Source organism: Protopterus annectens, chromosome 15.part0 (genome assembly GCF_019279795.1).
Source record: "Protopterus annectens isolate FY-2018-M chromosome 15.part0, PAN1.0, whole genome shotgun sequence".
Lineage (NCBI taxonomy): Eukaryota > Metazoa > Chordata > Ceratodontiformes > Protopteridae > Protopterus > Protopterus annectens.
The window spans coordinates 718,519,516-718,539,094 of NC_056749.1; the positions used below are offsets into that span (position 1 = coordinate 718,519,516).

General features: G+C 45.8%; 1 protein-coding gene across 1 annotated transcript in view; it reads right to left on the reverse strand.

Annotated features, from left to right (window-relative positions):
- The window catches only part of LOC122789875 (PHD finger protein 6-like), a 655,585-nt gene that overhangs the window by 437,790 nt on the left and 198,216 nt on the right, over nt 1–19,579 (reverse strand). The gene's annotated exons all lie outside the window — the stretch shown is intronic.

Below are 19,579 nucleotides of genomic sequence, written 5' to 3' on the forward strand. Positions count from 1 at the left end.
AATTTTCTGAGAGAAAAGGTTTTAAAGGTACTTCGCCACAGCCAAGCGAGACCACGTCCTAGCTACACAAGCGGCAAACGAGATCTGGGGCTATGGAGCAGTGCAACATGGGATACCTGTTTAGCCCAGCCAATCAGAGACTTTGTGCTAGAAAATAAAAATTTGGCCGCGAGTAAGAATGTAGGCGAGATTGGACCACATAACATCTTGTGATTGCTCTTGGCTAAATGCAGAAGAGGAGGGAACAAATGCTGTCTGAATCAGCAAGATTCTGGGAGCATCCTGTTTTATCATGAACAGGACTTTTAGAATGAGATGAAAGGGAGGGAAGGCCAGGTGAAAGAAAAGTACAGCTGTGTACCTACTATTAATGTAGATGTTAGAGTGTATTCACTGTTGCAGTTATCACACTTGGTTTATCCTGCGGGCAGGCGACCCACAGTCGGCCCGAGTTCCAAAGTCTTGGTCCGGCGTCTGTTGCTGTCGCCTCTTCCCTGACATCAGTGCGCCAGAGGTATTAAAAGTTGCAACCGATGCCATTTTGTTCAGTTTCTTGCCCCAGATGTCAGGTGCCCCCAGATAGGAAGGATGGAAAGATAAAATGCCAAAAAACATGCATACATTACTATAAACATTTCCTTCATCTACAAGCAAATACACCACATAGGTAGTATAGAGATGAGAAGTACAGAAAAGTCCCAGCAATGAAAAAAGGGGGATGGGGGGTGGTGGGTGGGTAACCTGGACTGCAACAGTGAATACACTAACATCTACATTTATGGTAGGTACACAACTGTACTATGTTCATCGTGTTTCACTGTTGCAGTCATTACACTTGGGTAGAATCCCAAAGCTGAGGTTGGGTGGCTGGGTCTAAATTGGATTTGAAGAGGCTACCAAGCCCTGCAGAACTGCAGTGGTAAAGCCCGCTCTGGATTTAGAGTAGAGAGGTAAGTGGTAGTGCTTGGTGAAAGTGTGTACCGAGCCTCCAGGTTGCAGCTTCTAAAATGTCTTTGGTTCGTACTCCTCTGAGGAAAGCTGCTGCTGCTCTGGTAGAATGAGGCCTAATGCCCTTAGGCACTGATTTGCCATGTTGTGCGTAACAAAAGCGGACGCAGTGTCCTATCCATTTCGAGATGGTCTGCTTTGTAAAAGGCTTTCCTTGTGATCCTGCAGCATATGCTACAAACAGTTGCTCAGTTTTTCTGAAAGCTTTTGTTTTGTCCAAGTAAAATCGTAGCTGTCTATGTATATCCAAAGCGTGCAGAAGTCTCTCCCCTTTATTCTGGGAACTTGGTAAAAAGTAGGTAAATGAATGGTTTGGTTTAAGGCCACATTAGAAACCACTTTTGGCATGAATGTTGGGTTTGTCCTAAGAGAAACCCTGTCCTGATGAAAAATGAAGAAAGGTTCCACAGCCATTTATGCCTGTAACTCTGAGACTCTTCTTGCTGAAGTTATTGCTAGGAGCAGAGCAGTTTTCCAAGACAAGAATTTTAGATCAGCTGCACTGGCTGGTTCAAAAGGAGGCAGCGTGAGTTTTTCTAAAACAAAATTGAGGTCCCAAGTAGGTACTGGTGCTCTCCTTGGGGGTCTTATATTTTTTGCCCCTCTAAGGTATTGTCGTAGTAGAGGATGTGAAAAAATAGGAGGTTCCGTATTGTAATGAGCTGAAATGGCAGAGGCATGGATTTTAATAGATAAGAAAGATAAACTTTTGTCCAGCATCTCAGTCAGGTATTGTAAAATCTGAGGCATATTAGGGACAAGTGGTTCGAGCCCTTGTGCTTGGTTCCAAGCACAGAATCTCTTCCATTTTTCTGCATAAGATTTTCTAGTGCTGGGCCTCCTGACTTCTAAAATGACATCCATAACAGCTTTAGAAAGAGGTGCCGTCTGAGTGGCTACATTATCTGCCATGCTGTCAGGTTTAAGGTTCCGAGTTGACTCTGCAGAATCTGATTGTTGTGTTGTGTCAGAAGATGAGGTATTTGAGGTAGAAGCCAAGCTGGGCCTTGAGGCAAACTCTTTAGGATTGGGTACCAGTGCTGGAGTGGCCAGTCTGGGGCAATCAGGATCATTTTTGGCCTTTCTTGTCTGACTTAGCAGCACCTTGGTAAGAAGAGGCATTGGAGGGAAAGCATAGACTGTCAGGCCTTTCCAGCTGAATGACAGAGCATCCACTTTCCATGCTTGAGAGTGATAAGTTCTTGTGCAAAATTTCTGTATTTGGTAATTGTGAGGGGAGGCAAAATGATCTGTGTCTGGGCGTCCCCATTTCCTCGTTATCATGCTGAACACTTGTGGATTTAGCTTCCATTCGTGAGGATCCATGAGATTTCTGCTTAGTTCGTCTGCCAGTGTATTGTTTGTTCCTGACAGGAATTGTGCTTGCAGATGTACTAGATAGATCAGTGCTATGTTCCACAAAGTCATGGCTCGTCTGCATAGGGGGTAGGAATGTGTGCCCCCCTGCTTGTTTATGTACCACATAACTGTGGTATTGTCCATCTTTATTAATAGCTGTGCTGGATGTATTAGGTCCTTGAAAGCCGTCAGGGCATTCTGTACAGCTAGCATCTCTTTTTATTGATGTGAAGATGCATTTGTTCCTTGGGCCACGTGCCCTGAATACATTTTCCTGCCATATGTGCCCCCCCAAGGCATAATCCGATGCATCCGTTATTGTCTGCCTGGCAGGGGGTAAGGTGAAAGGCTGTCCCTTGTTGTGGTGACAGGCCTGGGACCACCATCGAAACTTCTGTTGTAGGCAGGGAATTAAAGTTACGATAGTCTCCAGGCTGTGACAATGCTGAGTCCAAACACTTTTTAGATACCAGTGTAGTTTCCTCATATGCAGATTTGCATATGGAATTAGTAGAATGCAGGATGCCATGAAGCCCAGGGCCTGCAGAATTTTTCTTGCAGGGAGCTGGGTTTTTGTTGTCATCATTTGAAAGTAATGTCAGTTGCCTTTGTCTGTCTGGCGTGAGATAAGCCATCTGGGCAGTTGTATTTAAGCTTTCACCCAGGAATATTATCTCGAGTGGGCACTAGTTTTGATTTCTTTTTGTTTACTGTGTACCCAAGGCAAATTAGCAATCTTTTTACAAATGCCAGATGCTATAGAAGAATGTCCTTGCTCTCTGCTTGAATAAGGCAGTCGTCCAAGTAGGGATATATTTGAATTCCTTTTTGTATGCAAAATGCAATTACTGGTGCCAGGCATTTTGTGAAGACCCTGGGCACAGTAGGTAAGCCAAAGGGCAGTGCAGAGAATTGGTAATGCACTGAGCCTGCTATGAATCTGAGGTATCCTCTGCAAGATTGTCTGATTGGGACATGCAGGTATGCCTCCTTGAGGTCCAAAGTAACTATCCAAGCCTTCTTGCCCAGCATGGGCAGAAGTTGCTGTGGTGTTAACATTTTGAATTTTGGAACATCCAGTAAAGTATTTAGGATTGACAGGGTCCAGTATTGGTTTCCAGGCTTTGTCCCTTCTGGGTACAAAGAAAAGTAGAGTAAAATCCTTGTCCCTGTTCTTGCTGTGGATCTTTTTGAATAGCTCCCATGCCCATAAGAGCAGCAATCTGTTTTTGTGCCTCTGCCCATTGGTTTTGTGGCAGGTCTGGGATACCTTTTGGTTTTGGAAGCGTGTGAAAGTGGAACCGGTAACCCTGAGAAACAATATTCAGTACCCATTGGTCCTAGGTGATCATGTGCCAATTTTGAGAAAAGTGCTAGCTTTCCCCCTAGGGGTGCTATCAAAAGGTAAGTGCTTGGCATTTGTAGAGGGAAGTCATTGGGACCGTTTCCTATAAGGCTGTGATTTCTCTTCCCTTCCTTTGGGGGCTGAAGCGCCCCATTGTTTAGGTCTGTAGGAGCCTTGGGGCTGAGATCTGCCTCTTGGGCATCTGTATCTGCCTCTTTGTGGCCCGACACTGGAAAGGACCAATTTTTTGAAGGCCAGTTTCTGCTAAATCTAGGTGGTTGAACCTGTAAGAAATCTTTCACTGACTGCATTGACTTTGCTTTATCCTCCATTTTCTTTAACAACTCTTCTGCCTTAACACCAAACAAAGTATCATGCTGTAATGGAGCATCCAATAATTCTACTTTAACATGGTCAGGTAAACTTTGTTCTTTCAACAAAGCATGCCTTAGAATAACAGAGCCTGTAACTGCGGCTCTACAAGAAGCCTCTAATGAATCAAAACCACATTGCAGAGTATGCTTTCCCACTTGTTCAACTGCATGCAATAAATCCTGCATTTCCTTACGGTCAGGACTTTCTGTTCTTGACACCATTTTCTGTTTCAACAATGACATGAAGTACTTTTGATATTTAAGCATGTGAAACTGGCAGTTTAAAGTGCTTACAGCTAAACTAGCAGAAGTGTAAACTTTTCCCCATCTGTCCAGAGCTCTGGAATCCCTATCAGAGGGAACAGGAATTTTAGCAGTGGAAGCCTCAAACCCCTTTAGGACCCTGAGAAATTGTTTCTGGGTCTGCAGCGGCGTTTTTGTAAAGAAATTTATGAGAGTCAGGGACCCTGTAGTATCTGTCTGGCTTGACTGGTGCAGGGGGTAAAGAATCAGGAGACAGACTGGATTCAGAAAAAACATCAACAATGTCAAGCACAGGGGGGATAGCCGGGGGGCCTGTGCTGAGGCAATAAATGGAAGTCTCTGAGCCTTTTCTTGGATTCTGAACAATCCTGGCTCTCCCAATGGAAATGCTTCCTCATGGTGTGCAGGGTTTCCTTAAAAGAATAATCCTCAGGCGGAGAGGCTGAAGGTATGGACTCTTCTGCATCAGAATCCTCATAGGGAGGGAGAGAATATCCCTGATCAGAAGAGGAATCAGAGGAAATGGAAACCTGGTCAGAGGAATCATAGTCAGCGTCTTGCCTAGGCCTTTTGTCATGTGGGGGATGGGAACCCCTGATTAAAGTAATTAGGTCTTTGGCCATTTTAAGCATCTGTTTCTTTAGCATGGATGACTGTTCTGGAGAATGCTGTACTTGTTTCTTTGTCTTTAATGGTGTTTTTGACTTTGCCTTTGCTACTGTAGTAGCTTTAATTGTAAGCTGTGAAGGTCTGAAAACACCCTCAGAAGCCGGTGCCTGCTCAGTGGCTCCGGACCCATCTGAAGGTATATTTTCCGTAGGCCCAATGCCTTGAGTTTCCACAGGCCTCTGTCGCCACATGGCTGTCTGTTGCAGCCTGTGGCTCTGAGGTAGTGGGTGTCAGGGGCTGCGAAAGCGCCTCACTGACAACCGGCGACTGGCCTAGAAGAGGCTTCGTTGTCGGTTTTGGACCTCTGATGCCTGACCTTTTCTTTGCATTTTTTATAAATTCCGGTCTGTTGTTCCAACAGCATTATGTAATTAAACCTTCGTCAAAAATAATGTAAAGCAAAATCAAACCGACGTTTAATAGTGCGTTTATTGAATCTAGCACAAAACCGACTAGTAACGTCGTGGTCAGGGCCTAGGCAAGAAATACAGTAAGTGTGAAAGTCCTTATGATGCATTTGCTTCCCACAAGAAATACAATTATTAGCTTTTACTGACATTGGCCTGGAGCAAGAAAAGGTTTCCTCAACTGGGTACTTAGCTTTATTGAAGACTTCGGTTCTGAAACCAAATTTTGAAAATCTCAGGAGTTGGCCGACTGGCACTTGCGAACTGCTTTTGCTTCAGGCACTGCGCAGCAAGAAAGACTGAAGAAAATGGCGTCAGTTGCAACTTTTATACCCCTGGTGCACTGACGTCAGGGAAGAGGTGACAGCAACCGATGCCGGACCAAGACTTTGGAACTCGGGCCGACTGCAGGTCGCCTGCCAGCAGGATAACCCAAGTGTAATGACTGCAACAGTGAAACATGATGAACATCATCCCCTACCAGGAAAAAAAAAAAAAAAAAAAAAAGAGGACATCCTCCTTCCAGACCAGAGCACATGAGCACCGGCACAAAAAAAATGAGGAAGTTGCCTGTTCAGAGGGGAAGCAAACAGATCTACTTCAGAAGGCTAAACAAGGAGAAAGTCACGGTAAGTTGCTTGTTGGGTGCTAGAATCCACCATATCATACATGGACTCAAGTCTCTTAACAGGTACTGTTATGATTCTGTAGTCCATGTTGGTGTTAATGACTTGAGACATACCTCCCTGGACTATATGAAGAGAGACATGACTGAGCTCGTTGAAAGCGTGTCCTAGGCAGGAATGTCCCTGGCCTTAAGCAGCATCCTACCATCACCCAGAAAAATAAGTTATGTCTTACCATAACGTTCCATCTGTATTGTTGATCCTCGTTCAGTCATTACGTATGGGTATCGGTTCCGCGCTCGGAACAAAGCCTGCCATTTTCCAAGCTCGCGTCAGCTTCAAACTCTAGAGCTAAACTCTTACCCACAATTCCCCTCTCCCTGTTACCCCAGATTGAGTTTGCAAATTAAAGAAGGTAGAGACTATCTCTGATCAAATAACCTAAGAGATCTGGATGGTGAGATCCACTAGAATCCACAGGAGGGGGAAGGGGGGAGGATCGTAATGACTAAACGAAGATCAACAATACAGATGGAACATTATGCTAAGACATAACTTATCTGATATTGTTGATCCTCACTCATTCCTTACGTATGGGACAGAGTCCCCAGACACATCTATTCCTGGGAGGCTCTCATGGAAGGACATTCCTGAGCACCACAGAACCGAAAGATGCTCTTCCCCTGGAGGCCAAATCCAATTTGTAATGATTGATGAAGGTATGAGGCGTAACCTAAGTTGCAGCTGCACAGATGTCATGTAAAGAAGCTCTGGCATGGAAGGCAGCAGAAATTGCCACCGACCTTGTTGAATGAACTTTCATGGTAGTAGGCAACGAGATATTATGTTTTGTGTAAATAAAGGTTACACAGTCCTTCAACCATCTAGCTAATGTGACCTTAGCAAAAGCCGATCCTAATCTAGGTCCAGAAAAGGACAAAAATAACTGGTCAGATTTACAAAAGGGTTTAGTCCTGTTTAGGTAAAAACGGACTTAACTGTGTATATTAAGGTTATGTAAGCAATACTCTCCCCCCTCTGTTTGAATGGTCGGGAAAGAAAAAGTACAGTTGTGTACACCTACCATAAATGTAGATGTTAGAGTGTCTTCACTGTTGCAGTCATAACTGTAGGGTGTTCCTGCCGGCAGGCAGCCCGAGGTCGGCCAGAATCCCAAAGTCTGGGTCCGGCGTCAGCTGTATAAGCTAGTATCCTGACGTCAGTACGCCTTGGTACATAGCCCTCAGCCGACGCCATCTTCTCCAGCCTTTCTTGCCCTAGATGTCAGAAGTCCCCAACAAATCAAAAATGAATCCAACAAGGAAACACAAATACACCACAAATAAGAGAAAAAGAGGGGATAGGAGGGAGGGAAACCCCGACTGCAACAGTGAAGACACTCGAACATCTACATTTATGGTAGGTGTACACAACTGTACTATGTTCTTAGTGTTTCACTGTTGCAGTCATAACTGTAGGGTGGAATCCCAAAGCAGTGTAGAGGGGAGGAGGCTTTAGATAGAAGGGAGGCAAGAATACCCTGCAAGACAGCAGAGGCAAAGCCTGCCCTAGACTTAGAAAACAAGGGAGATTGTAGTGCTTGGAAAAGTATGCACAGAACTCCAAGTGGCAGCTTCAAGATATCCTTGGTAGGGACTCCTCTGAGGAAAGCTGTAGAAGTAGCAGCTGCTCTAGTAGAATGACTTCTAATGGTCCCTGGAAACTGTTTCCCATGATGAGTGTAACAAAATCTGATTCCATAAGCAATCCATTTGGAAACAGTTTGTTTAGAAATAGGTTTTCCAAGAGAACTGGAGGCAAAGGAAACAAACAATTGGTTAGACTTTCTGAAATCTTTAGTCTTGTCCAAGTAAAATCATAACTGTCTGTGCACATCCAATGAATGCAAAATCCTTTCCCCTTTATTTTGAGGATTTGGAAAGAAAGTAGGAAGGTGGATTGATTTACGAAATCACCTTAGGCGTGAAAGTAGGATTGGTCCTCAAGGATACTCTGTCTTGATGGAAAATAAGGTATGGTTCCACAGCCATGAGAGCTTGCAACTCTGAGACCCTTCTGGCAGAGGTCAATGCTAACAAAAGAACAGTCTTCCAGGATAGAAACTTAATATCTGAAGATGCAGCAGGCTCAAAAGGAGGCAAAGTAAGCTTTTCTAAAACATAATTAAGATCCCAGGCAGGGACAGGAGGGGTCCTTGGGGGCCGCAAATTTTTAGCCCCTCTCAAGAACTGCTTCACCAAAGGATGTGAAAAAACAGGAGGATCAGAACTGAAATGCGCACAGATAGCAGAAGCATGAATCTTAATGGAAGAAAAGGAAAGTCCTTTAGATAAAAGTTCAAAGGTAAAGCAAAATAGAGGAGAGATCAGGAACCTGAGGATCAGAGCCTCGGTCCTGCATCCAAATAGAAAACCTCTTCCATTTAGAGGCATAGGATTTCCTAGTGCTAGGCCGTCTAGCTTCCAAAAGAACATCCAAAACTTGTTTGGGAAGACTAGAGGAAATCAAATTCCTTTGAAGAGCCAAGCTGCCAGGCAAAGGGTCTTGAGATTGGAATGCAGTAACTGACCCTGATGCTGGGACAGAAGCGAAGGGTTCAGTGGGAGAATCCAAGGAGGCCCCGAGAACAGGAGCTTTAAGGTTGGATACCAAAACTGCCGAGGCCAATTTGGAGCAATCAAGATGAGGAACTTGGGCTTGTCCTGTTTTATCTTCAATAGTACCCGAGGCAGTAGAGGAAGAGGAGGGAAGGCATATGCTGAAAGGCTTCTCCAGCTGAAGGACAGGGCATCCACTCTCCATGCTGTTTTGTGGAAGGACCTGGTGCAAAAGCGAGGCAGCTGATGATTGAGATGGGATGCAAACAGATCTATCTGGGGACATCCCCAAACTGCAGTAATCCTGTTGAACAAGTTGGTGTCTAGCATCCATTCGTGAGGATCTGAAATGTTTCTGCTCAGGCTGTCTGCTAAGAGATTCTGTTTCCCTGGAATGAATTGAGCCTGGAGATGCAGATTCAAATTTAGAGCTGTGTCCCATAAACCCATAGCTAGTCTGCAAAGGGGGTATGAATGAGAACCCCCCTGCTTGTTGATGTACCACATGACCGTGGTGTTGTCTGTGCGAATTAGCAGAGGCCCTGGCAGTAAAAGGTTTATGAAGGCTAAAAGGGCATTTTGAACTGCCAACATTTCCTTCAGATTGATGTGCCAGTGAAGATGGTCCTTTGTCCAGGTTCCCTGCTGGCAATTGTCTAGAAAGTGTGCTCCCCAAGCATAATCCGAGGCGTCCGTGGTTAGGATTTGAGCAGGTTGAGGGAGACGAAAAGGTTTTCCTTCGTTTAAAGTGCATGCCCTGGACCACCAGAGGAACTCCTTCTGGCGGCAGGGGAGCAGAGGAATCAGAATATCCAGATCGTGGTAATGCTGTGACCATACACTTTTCAGATACCATTGAAGCTTTCTCATGTGAAGCCTTGCGTTTGGAATCAACAGAATGCAGGAAGCCATGTAGCCCAGAGCCTGCAGGAATTTCCTTGCAGTGAGCTGAGATAGAGTTGCCAAGGTGTTGAAAGTAGAAGCCAGCTGAGTTTGTTTTTCTGGAGTGAGGTAGGCCCTTTGTAAGGTTGTATTTAAGAGGGCTCCCAAGAATACCATTTGTTGAGAAGGGATCAAATGTGACTTTTTTATGTTCACTGAGAATCCCAGTAGTAGGAGAAGACGTTGAACAAAGTCCAGATGTTGAAGCAGAAGATCTTTGCTGTCTGCCTGAATAAGGCAGTCGCCCAAATAGGGGTAAATCTGAATCCCCTGAAGTCTGCAGTAAGCCACTACTGGTGCCAGGCACTTGGTGAAGACTCTGGGCGCAGTAGATAAACCAAAGGGCAGAACAGAGAATTGAAAGTGCCTCGAACCTGCCTTGAACCTGAGGAATTTCCTGCGTTCTTGTCTGATAAAGGAAGCCTATTTGCATATCCCTAAGTCCAATGTCACCATCCAGGCGTCCTGAGAGAGCATTGGAATTAGCTGTTGCAGAGTAAGCATCTTGAACTTTGGAATTTCCAAAAAGGTGTTTAACACAGAAAGGTCCAGAATAGGTCTCCATGAGTTTTGTTTTCTGGGAACCAGAAACAACCTTGAATAAAACCCTTTTCCCATTTCCGAGAGTGGAACAGGCTCTATGGCTCTCATGGCCAGAAGAGCATCCACTTGAGTTAAGGCCTCTGACCATTGAAGTTTTGGCAGATCTGGCCAACCGTGAGTCCTTGGCAAAGTGTGAAAGTGGAACTTGTAACCTTTTAAAATCACGTCCAATACCCATCTGCCCTGGATAATAAGAGTCCAATTTCTGTAAAAAAGAGACAGTTTTCCTCCGAGAGGGGCGTCCAGGTGAAGGGGTCCTGAAGCCCAACCGAGAGAGTCATTGAGTTTGCTTTCTTTGAGATTGGGATCTGTCTTCTCCCCTACTAGGTGAAGCAGTCCATTGTCTAGATCTGTAAGAGGTCTGGCCTTGACCACGACCTCTGGAGCGTCTATATCTTCCCCTTTGAGGCCTGTCAGACGTGGGAAAGGACCAATTTTTAGAGGGCCAATTCCTGGAAAATCTAGGAGGCTGAACTTGCAAGAAATCTTTTACAGTCTGCATGGACTTTGCCTTTTCTTCCATCTTTTTAATAACTTCCTCTGCCTTAGAACCAAAAAGAACATCTTGTTGAACAGGGGCATCTAATAACTTAGCCTTAACCTGTTCAGGTAAACTTTGTTCACGAAGCCAGGCATGTCTCCTAATCACAGTACCAGAGGCAGCAGCCCTGCAAGAAGCATCCAAAGCATCAAAACCACAATGTAAGCTATGCTTGTTAACCTGTTCAGTAGCATGCAAAACATCCTGAAGTTCCTTATCCTCTGCACAAGCAGGAAGGGAAGCAAGCTTTTGCTTTAAAACGGACAAAAGAAATTGCTGATATTTAAACATATGAAACTGGCAATTTAAAGCCCTTACAGACAGGGTAGCAGAAGTATATACCTTTTTTCCCACCAGTCTAAAGCACGAAAATCCTTCTCAGAGGGAATAGGATTTTTAGAAGTAGCAACCTTAGCAGCCTTAAAGCCCTGAGAAATAGTTTCAGGATCCGCAGCAGGGTTTTTAAATAAAAATAAATGAGAGTCAGGAACCCTATAAAATCTATCAGGCTTAGAAGGAGCAGGAGGCATGGAATCAGGATTCAAATTAGCCTCAGAAAAAGCATCATCTACAATGTCCAAGACAGGAGGGATAGCTAAAGGCCTATGCTGAGGAAGAAGAAGAAATTCTCTAAGCCTCTTCTTGGAAGCAGAATATTCCTGTCCTTCCCAATGAAAATGTTCCCTCATCTCATGCAAGGTTTCCCCAAAAGAAAAATCCTCAGGCGGAGGCCGAGGGCAAAGAATCCTCAGCATCCGAATCCTCATAAGGGGAAAGGAATAGTCCTGATCAGAGGAAGAAACAGAAGATACAGAAGCCTGGTCAGAGGAATCCAGAGTAACATCCTGTCGAGGCCTTTTCTCAGGAGGGGGGTGAGAACCCCTAATCATTGTAAGCAAATCTTCAGCCATCCTCAATAATTGTTTTTGTATCTTGGGAGTGGATTCAGAAGCAGCTTGAGCTGGAACTTTAGACTTAGTAGGAGTCTTTGTCTTTGCCTTTGAAATAGTGATGTGAGTAGGCCTGAAAACCCCCTCAGAAGCCGGTACCTGCACAGTGGTTCCGGACCCATCTGAAGGAGCGACGTCCGAAGGTCCTGCAGCAGTAAAAATAGTGGGCCTTGATGGCTCCCCATGGGAGTCCATATCGGCCATCGGTTCAGAAGTGGCAGACGACAGGGGCTGCAAAAGCGCCTCACTGACGACAGCCGAACCGGACGCTGGCTCCAGCTGCAACGAGTCCTGTTTGGACCTCGGAGGCCTGTCTTTGTCTTTGCGCTTCTTTTGAACTCCGGTAGTGTCCGACGACATTCTATAATTGAAGCGTCTGCCAAAATAATTTAAAGCCCAATCGTACCTGCGCTTGATAGGACGAGAGTTGAACCTGGCACAGAACCGACAACAAGAAACGTCGTGGTCAGGGCCTAAGCAAGGTAGACAGTAAGAGTGGAAATCTTTATGAGGTATTTGTTTCCCACACGCTATACAATTATTAACTTTTTCTGACATCGGAGGAACAAGAAAAAGATTCCCCAACGGGGTACTTAGCTTTGAGAAGAGAAGTAAGAACTTCGGACCGACAACAACCAAATATGCTGTTCGAAAATCGCCAACCAACGTTTTGCGAGCTGCTTTCCACCGCACTGCAAGAAAGACTGGAGAAGATGGCGTCGGCTGAGGGCTATGTACCAAGGCGTACTGACGTCAGGATACTAGCTTATACAGCCGACGCCGGACCCAGACTTTGGGATTCTGGCCGACCTCGGGCTGCCTGCCGGCAGGACACCCTACAGTTATGACTGCAACAGTGAAACACGAAGAACATCTGGCAAATCAATGGCTTAATTAATGGACATTTCAGAGATCACTTTAGGCAGAAATGACCGATTAGTTCTCAGACGCTATCTCTATGTAAAATCATGTATGGACTCTTGATACATAAAGTTTGAAGTTCAGAAATACATCTGGCAGAAGTAATAGTGACCAAAAACAAGGTTTTCCATGACTAATACTTGAGGTCGCAAGAAGAGGCTGGTTCAAAAGATGCCATTGTCAGAGCTTGTAGAACTAATGATAAATCCCATGGTTGAGTAGGTTCTCTAAAAGGTGGCTTCAGATGATTCACACCTTTTATGAAGGTCTTGCACAATTTATGGGACACGAGAGGAATCTTGGACACCCCCATGAAAATTAGAAATTGCAGCCAAATGAACTCTAATGGTAGAGGCCGATAAACCCGACTGAAACAGGTCGGCCAGATAGTCTAGTATTATCGACACTGGTGCTGAAAAGGGGTCTACTTGTTTATCTTTCAGCCAACAGGTAAATCTTTTCCACTTGCTCAGGTAAGTAATTCTAGTGGAGGACTTACGAGAAGCAATGAGAATATCATGTACTGGTAAAGATCGATCATTCTGCCTGGCAATCAAGGGAATTGGAGTAGCCAAACAGTTAGCTTCAGGCTGTTCAGGTTGGGGTGAATCGGGTTCTGTGGGTGCGAGATCAACTCTGGGATTGGATGGAGGATCCATGGTCGATCTAGTAGGTGAGGCCAAAGGAATGGGAACCAAATCTGTCATGGCCAATATGGTGCTATGAGGATTACCTTGCTCTTCAACCGCCGGGCTTTCTTCAGAAAGGGGAAATGAGAGGAAAGGGCGGAAATGCGTAGAGAAGACCCGAGGGCCAATTGTGGACTAGAGCTTATCTGGGTGACTGTCCAGGAAGGGGAATCAGGGTGAAGTAGTTGCTGCATTTGTAGTTGGCCGGGGATGCAAAGAGGTCGCAGCAAGGACGGCGCCAGCAGTGGAAGATCGCCGCCACTATCAAGGGATTCAGGGACCACTCGTGAGGTTGCAGAATGCACCTCCTGAGTCTATCATGTCGGAACTCCCAGGAATGTGTGTTGCTAGAAGAAAACTGTTGGTAGCCATCGTCCATTGCCATATCCTCATGGCCTCTCGACAAAGGGGGTAAGATTTGGTTCCACCTTGCTTGTTGATATACCAGACCACCGCCATGTTGTCTGACTGAATCGCAATTGTCCCAGACGGCAGCAGGGGATGGAATGCTTGCAAAGCCAGAAGCACAGCCCTCAGCTCTAGAACATTTATATGCAGATGGGCCTCCAGTTGGGACCAAGTGCCTTGGGCTGTCTGTCCCTGACACAGCCCCCCCACCCCAAGACCATTGAGAGACATTGTGTGTCATCCACCAATTTAAATCCTGTTTGCACCTGTGGGTTAATCGAATCATGGCTGAAAGAGGATGCTGAAAAGGATTCTGTTGTGTGAGCAGTAGCCATTGTAGAAGCCTCATGTGAAACCTGGCCAGGGGACAATGGTGATGGAGGCTGCCATGGAACCCAACAGCTGTAGAACAGAGTGAGCCATGGATTCTTCCTTTGAAAGGAATGGAATTAGTTGTTACTTTATCCTTAGAATTCTGTGCTCTGGAATAGCAGCTATGCAGTTTTGTGTGTCCAAGATAACCCCTATGAATTCTGTCGACTGAGATGGGGTGAGATTGAATTTCTACCAGTTTATGGTTATGCCCAGCCTCTGAGCAGTGAGAGAGAGTATGCCAGGGCTTTTTCCAGTAGATGTCTGGTGGGGGCGGAAATGAGCCAGTCTAGGTACAGAAACACCTAGAATCCTTGCAGTCGCAAGTGAGCTGTGACAACTGCCATGCACTGTGTGAACACTCTGTGGGTTGTAGAGAGTCTGAAGGTCAGTACTCTGAACTGGTAGTGACTGGCTCCCACATGGAAGTGCAGAAATTTTCTTGGCGGCCTGTCCACCTTTATGTGGTAGTACGCATATTGAAGATCTATAGAGCACATCCAATCGTCTTTTTCCAAAAGTGGGAGGATAGACTGTATAGTGACCATCCGGAACTTTTGTATTCACAAATTTGTTCAATACGCTGAGATCCAAAATTGGTCTCCAGTCCCCAGGTTTTCTTTGGCACCAAAAATAGTCTTTAGTAGAATCCGGATCCTATCTGGTCTGGAGGGACCATTTGGATGACTCTTTCTTAGCAGCTTTTCTATCTCTAGTGCTGCTTCTTCCCTTTGACTGGGTGGAATGTCAGGAAGATTTTTTGAAGGGACGGGATAAAGATCAAAGGGGATATGATAACCTCTGGTTTTGATCTTCTGTACCAAAGAATCAGAGGTGATGGCTAGCCAGGCAGGAGGGTACAAGGAGAAATGTTCCCCAACCACCTCCAGAGGAAAGGAGATGGCTCTTCAGGAGCGCTGGCAGGATTGACCAGGGAAAGAATCCCTGAAACCCTGGTTACGCGGTCCCCCTCTGCCCCGAAAGGAGCGTCTTCCCTGTGAGTTTCCCCCTCTGCCTCTGGGGGAGAACTCGGCCTGTGTGTCACGGAAAGGACCCTGAGATTTCTTAAACCACATCTTCCCACTCTCTTGGTTTTGGAGAAAGCACGTTGAGGGGAAGAATAACGGACACCTACGGCAGAAAGGGTCTTACAGTCTTGTTCACATCTGGCCAGTGTGCTTTCAACTTTGGGCCCAAACAACGAGGAGGGCTCAATGGGGGCATTAAGAAAGGAAGACTTAAAAGGTTCTGCGAAGTTGTACAAGTGCATCCAGGCATGCCGTCTCAAGACCACAGCTGAACCCGCTGCTCTAGCTGCTCCTTCTGATGCGTGAGATATCAATCGCATAGAGGAGTTAGATATAGACTCAATGGTGGCCAGCTGAGAGACCACTGTCACGGACCTCAGACACTGCACCAGCCAAGGTTTCAGAGAGCTCAGAAACCAGATCCCTTTGAAGCCTGGTAAAATGTGCCATATAATTCAAGGACCGGATAGCAAAGATCGCTGAAGCAAAAGTGCGCTTCCCTATTCTGTCCAGGGCCCGGGACTCTGTTAGGCCGATGGACAGTCTGGCCTTCTTCTGCCAGATCCTTTTTTATTGCAGCCACCACCACCAAAGCATCTACAGGAAGACCTTTGGACCAATGGGGATCTGAAGCAGGAGGGGACAAGATCTTATCTGGCCTCTGGGAAATAGCTTCAACAGTATCAGGGGCCTTCCAAGCATGCTGCACGATGAACTTGACAAGTTCATAGGCAGGTGGAGTAACCCAGGAGGTAGGGGGCCGGGTGCGAAAAGCCTGCAGGAACACAGATTCCTCAAGGGTCGGATTAGAGGGCTGCCAGTCACCTCTATTTCAGGATTTCAAGGATATCGCCAAAGGATACCTCAGAGGGTGACCTAGGGGATCCTCCCCCCTCATCGAAATCTGTGCCTTCGGTGAGAGACTCCTCTGTGGAGTCCATGTGCTTCCTCTTACAAGAACTTTTCTGGTGGACTTCCTCAGCAGGACAAGCTGGGGAAGACCACAGAAAAGGGGATTCCTGAGGCCCTTGCACCCAGTGTACGCTAGGTGCGACTTGTGAAACCAGTGTACCAGAGAAGGGCGGAGGTATAGACAGTCCGGTATCGCCAGCAGCGAAAGCCTTCTCCATCAGTTGGAAGGCTGGTCCACCTGGAGAGGAGTGTGTCAAGGACAGGGGGCACTCCTCCCCTAAGTGGCTCAGCCTGCCGACTCAGAGTCCCTGGATGGCTGTGGAGCAGCAAGCTATGCGCATCACAGCTGACATCCTGGGTCGCAGTAAAACTTTCCTGCCACAAAGGCAACTGCGGTTCCTTAGTGAGATCCATAAAGAGAACTGCAGAAGGGGAAGACTGTACGACATCCATGGACTTCAAAGGCAATGAAGGAGGAGAATAAGAAAGTGTCTTTGGAGATGAGTGATCACCTCCCAAGGAAGGATAGTTCCTGGGGGGGTGGAATACCACTGGCCAAGAATGCCTGGTCCACAAGACGCAAAACATGTTCAGAAAGACTTCTAGTGGACCTCACAGACAGAGAGAAACAGGCCTGTCCACAAAAGAGGCAGACTCTGTGCCCATCTCATCTGATCGCACAGAGGACAATGGTGCAGAGAAAGACTGAACTACTGTAGTCTGCACCAAAGATGTCATCGGTGCCGATGTCATTGTCTGCACCGACAGGGATCGGTGCTGAAGTGGTTGTCAGTGCTGAAACTGGAACCGAAAAAAAGTACAGTTTTGTACCTACCATAAATGTAGATGTTCGAGGATCCACATTGCTGCAGTCCTAACTATTGGGTAGTCCGCTGTCCAGTCGGCCCGAATACCAAAGTATATGGCTGACGTCGGTCAGGGCGCATTAGACTGACGTCAGTACGTCAGGGTACTAATGCGCATGACCGACGTCATATCCTCAGTCTTTTCTTGCCCCAGATGTCAGAAGACCCTGAAAAGATAAGGCCAAAAGCCAAAAATTCCCAACATACCTGCACCAAAATATATATATACAATATATACAAAAACAGCAGAATATAACTTCACCTACACAACCACCCCTAAACACAGAGGGGAAGGAGGGAGGGTAAATTGGACTGCAGCAATGTGGATCCTCGAACATCTACATTTATGGTAGGTACAAAACTGTACTATGTTCTTCATTCCACATTGCTGCAGTCCTAACTATTGGGTAGAATCCCAAAGCAGAGGTAAGGGAGGCTGGCAAATCATAAGGAAGCAGGAACTGACAACATGCCTTGCAAAATAGCTGTGGCAAAACCAGCCCTAGACTTAGAGTAGAGAGGAAGGTGATAATGCTTAGAGAAAGTATGCACTGAACTCCAAGTAGCTGCCTCCAAAATATCCTTTGTTGCCACTCCCCTTAGAAATGCTGTTGAAGTGGCAGTAGCCCTAGTGGAATGAGGCCTAATCCCAGCTGGAATCTCCTTGCCATGATGGGAATAACAAAATGCAATGCAACACCCAATCCACCTAGAAATAGTTTGTTTTGACACAGGCTTGCCCTTTGAACTCAAAGCAAAAGAAATAAACAACTGCTGAGACTGCCTAAAATCCTTAGTCCTGCTCAAATAACGCAATTGCCTGTGTACATCTAAAGTGTGCAAAATCTTTTCCCCTTTATTTTGGGGACCTGCATAAAAGGTAGGCAAATGAATAGTTTGGTTTAAAGCCACACTAGAAACCGCCTTAGGCATAAAGGAAGGATTAGTACGTAAAGATACCCTATCCTTATGAAAAATCAAAAGGCTCCACTGCCATAAGGGCCTGCAACTCAGAAACCCTTCTTGCAGAAGTAATGGCCAACAAAAAAGCAGTCTTCCATGACAAGTATTTCAATTCAGCAGTAGCCGCAGGCTCAAAAGGTTGTAGAGTAAGTTTCTCCAACACAAAATTGAGATCCCAAGCAGGAGTAGGAGCTCTAATGGGGTCTTATATTCTTTGCCCCTCTAAGAAATTGCTTGAACAAAGGATGCGAAAACAATGGTGGGTCACAATCATAGTGAGCTGAAATTGCTGCAGCATGAATCTTAATGGAAGAGAAAGACAAACCTTTGTCCAGTAACTCAGTAAGATATTGAAGAGCCACACTCAAATTTGGCTCAGAAATCTCCAAATTGTTTGCTGCACTCCAAAATAAAAATCTCTTCCATTTTTCTATGTACACTTTCCTTGTACAAGGTCTCCTGGCTTCCATAATCACATTTAAAACTTGTTGAGGAAGTTGAGACCTACTGTCTTTCAAAACAGAATATGCCAGGCTGTTAGATGAAGACAGTGAAGCTTGACATTGAGCAGGTGACCGTCTCTGAGACAACAGGTGTGGAATCAAGGGTAAAGGCCATGGAGGCTTCCTTACCAGACTCCTCAGTAATGGGTACCAGTGCTGCCGAGGCCAATCTGGAGCTATTAAAATCATCTTTGGCTTGTCTTGTCTGACTTTTAGAAGCACCTTTGGAAGAAGAGGCAGAGGTGGAAACGCATACACATGAAGATTTTTCCAACTGAAAGAAAGAGCATCCACTCTCCAAGCTGTGTGATGAAACCTCTTTGTGCAAAACTTTGGCAGCTGGTGGTTTAGTGGAGAAGCGAACAGATCTATGTCTGGAGTTCCCCATGACACTGTCAATTTTTGAAATACATGAAGATCCAGTTTCCACTCGTGGGGATCCATGATTTGTCTGCTTAACACATCTGCTAAGGAGTTCTGTGCTCCCGACAGAAACCTTGCCTGAAGAGTTAATTGCAAGCTGAGCGCAGTCTCCCATAAAATCATTGCTTGCCTGCACAATGGGTAAGAATGTGTTCCCCCTTGTTTGTTGATGTACCACATGACAGTTGTGTTGTCTGTTAGAATCAACACCTGCCCTGGAAGAAGTAATTCCTTGAAAGCCATTAATGCAAACTGGACTGCTAACATCTCCTTCATGTTGATATGTAGATGCTGTAGTCTGGCAGGCCACTTGTCTTGTATCCACTTTCCATTTAGATGAGCTCCCCAGCAATGTCTGAGGCATCTGTCGTTAGAATCTGACTCGCCTCTGGCCGGGTCACAGAGAGTCCCTTGTTTAGGTGACATTCCTGAGCCCACCACAAAAATTCCTTTTGAATGCAAGGTATTATTTGAATGACAGTGTCCAAATCCTGGCAGTGCTGTGTCCATACATTTTGAGATACCATTGTAGCTTCCTCATATGCAGTTTGGCATTGGGAAGCACCAGAATACAAGATGCCATGAACCCTAAGGCTTGAAGGACTGTCCTTGCAGTCAGCCCGGACTGAAGAGATAGTTGATGGAAGTAACTGGAAAGATTCTTTTGTTTGTCCGGGGTTAAAAGGCCATCTGGGCTGCTGTATTCAGTCTCACACCCAGAAAGCACATGTCTTGAGAGGGTACTAGACTGGACTTTATTTCGTTCACAGAATACCCTAGGCATCTTA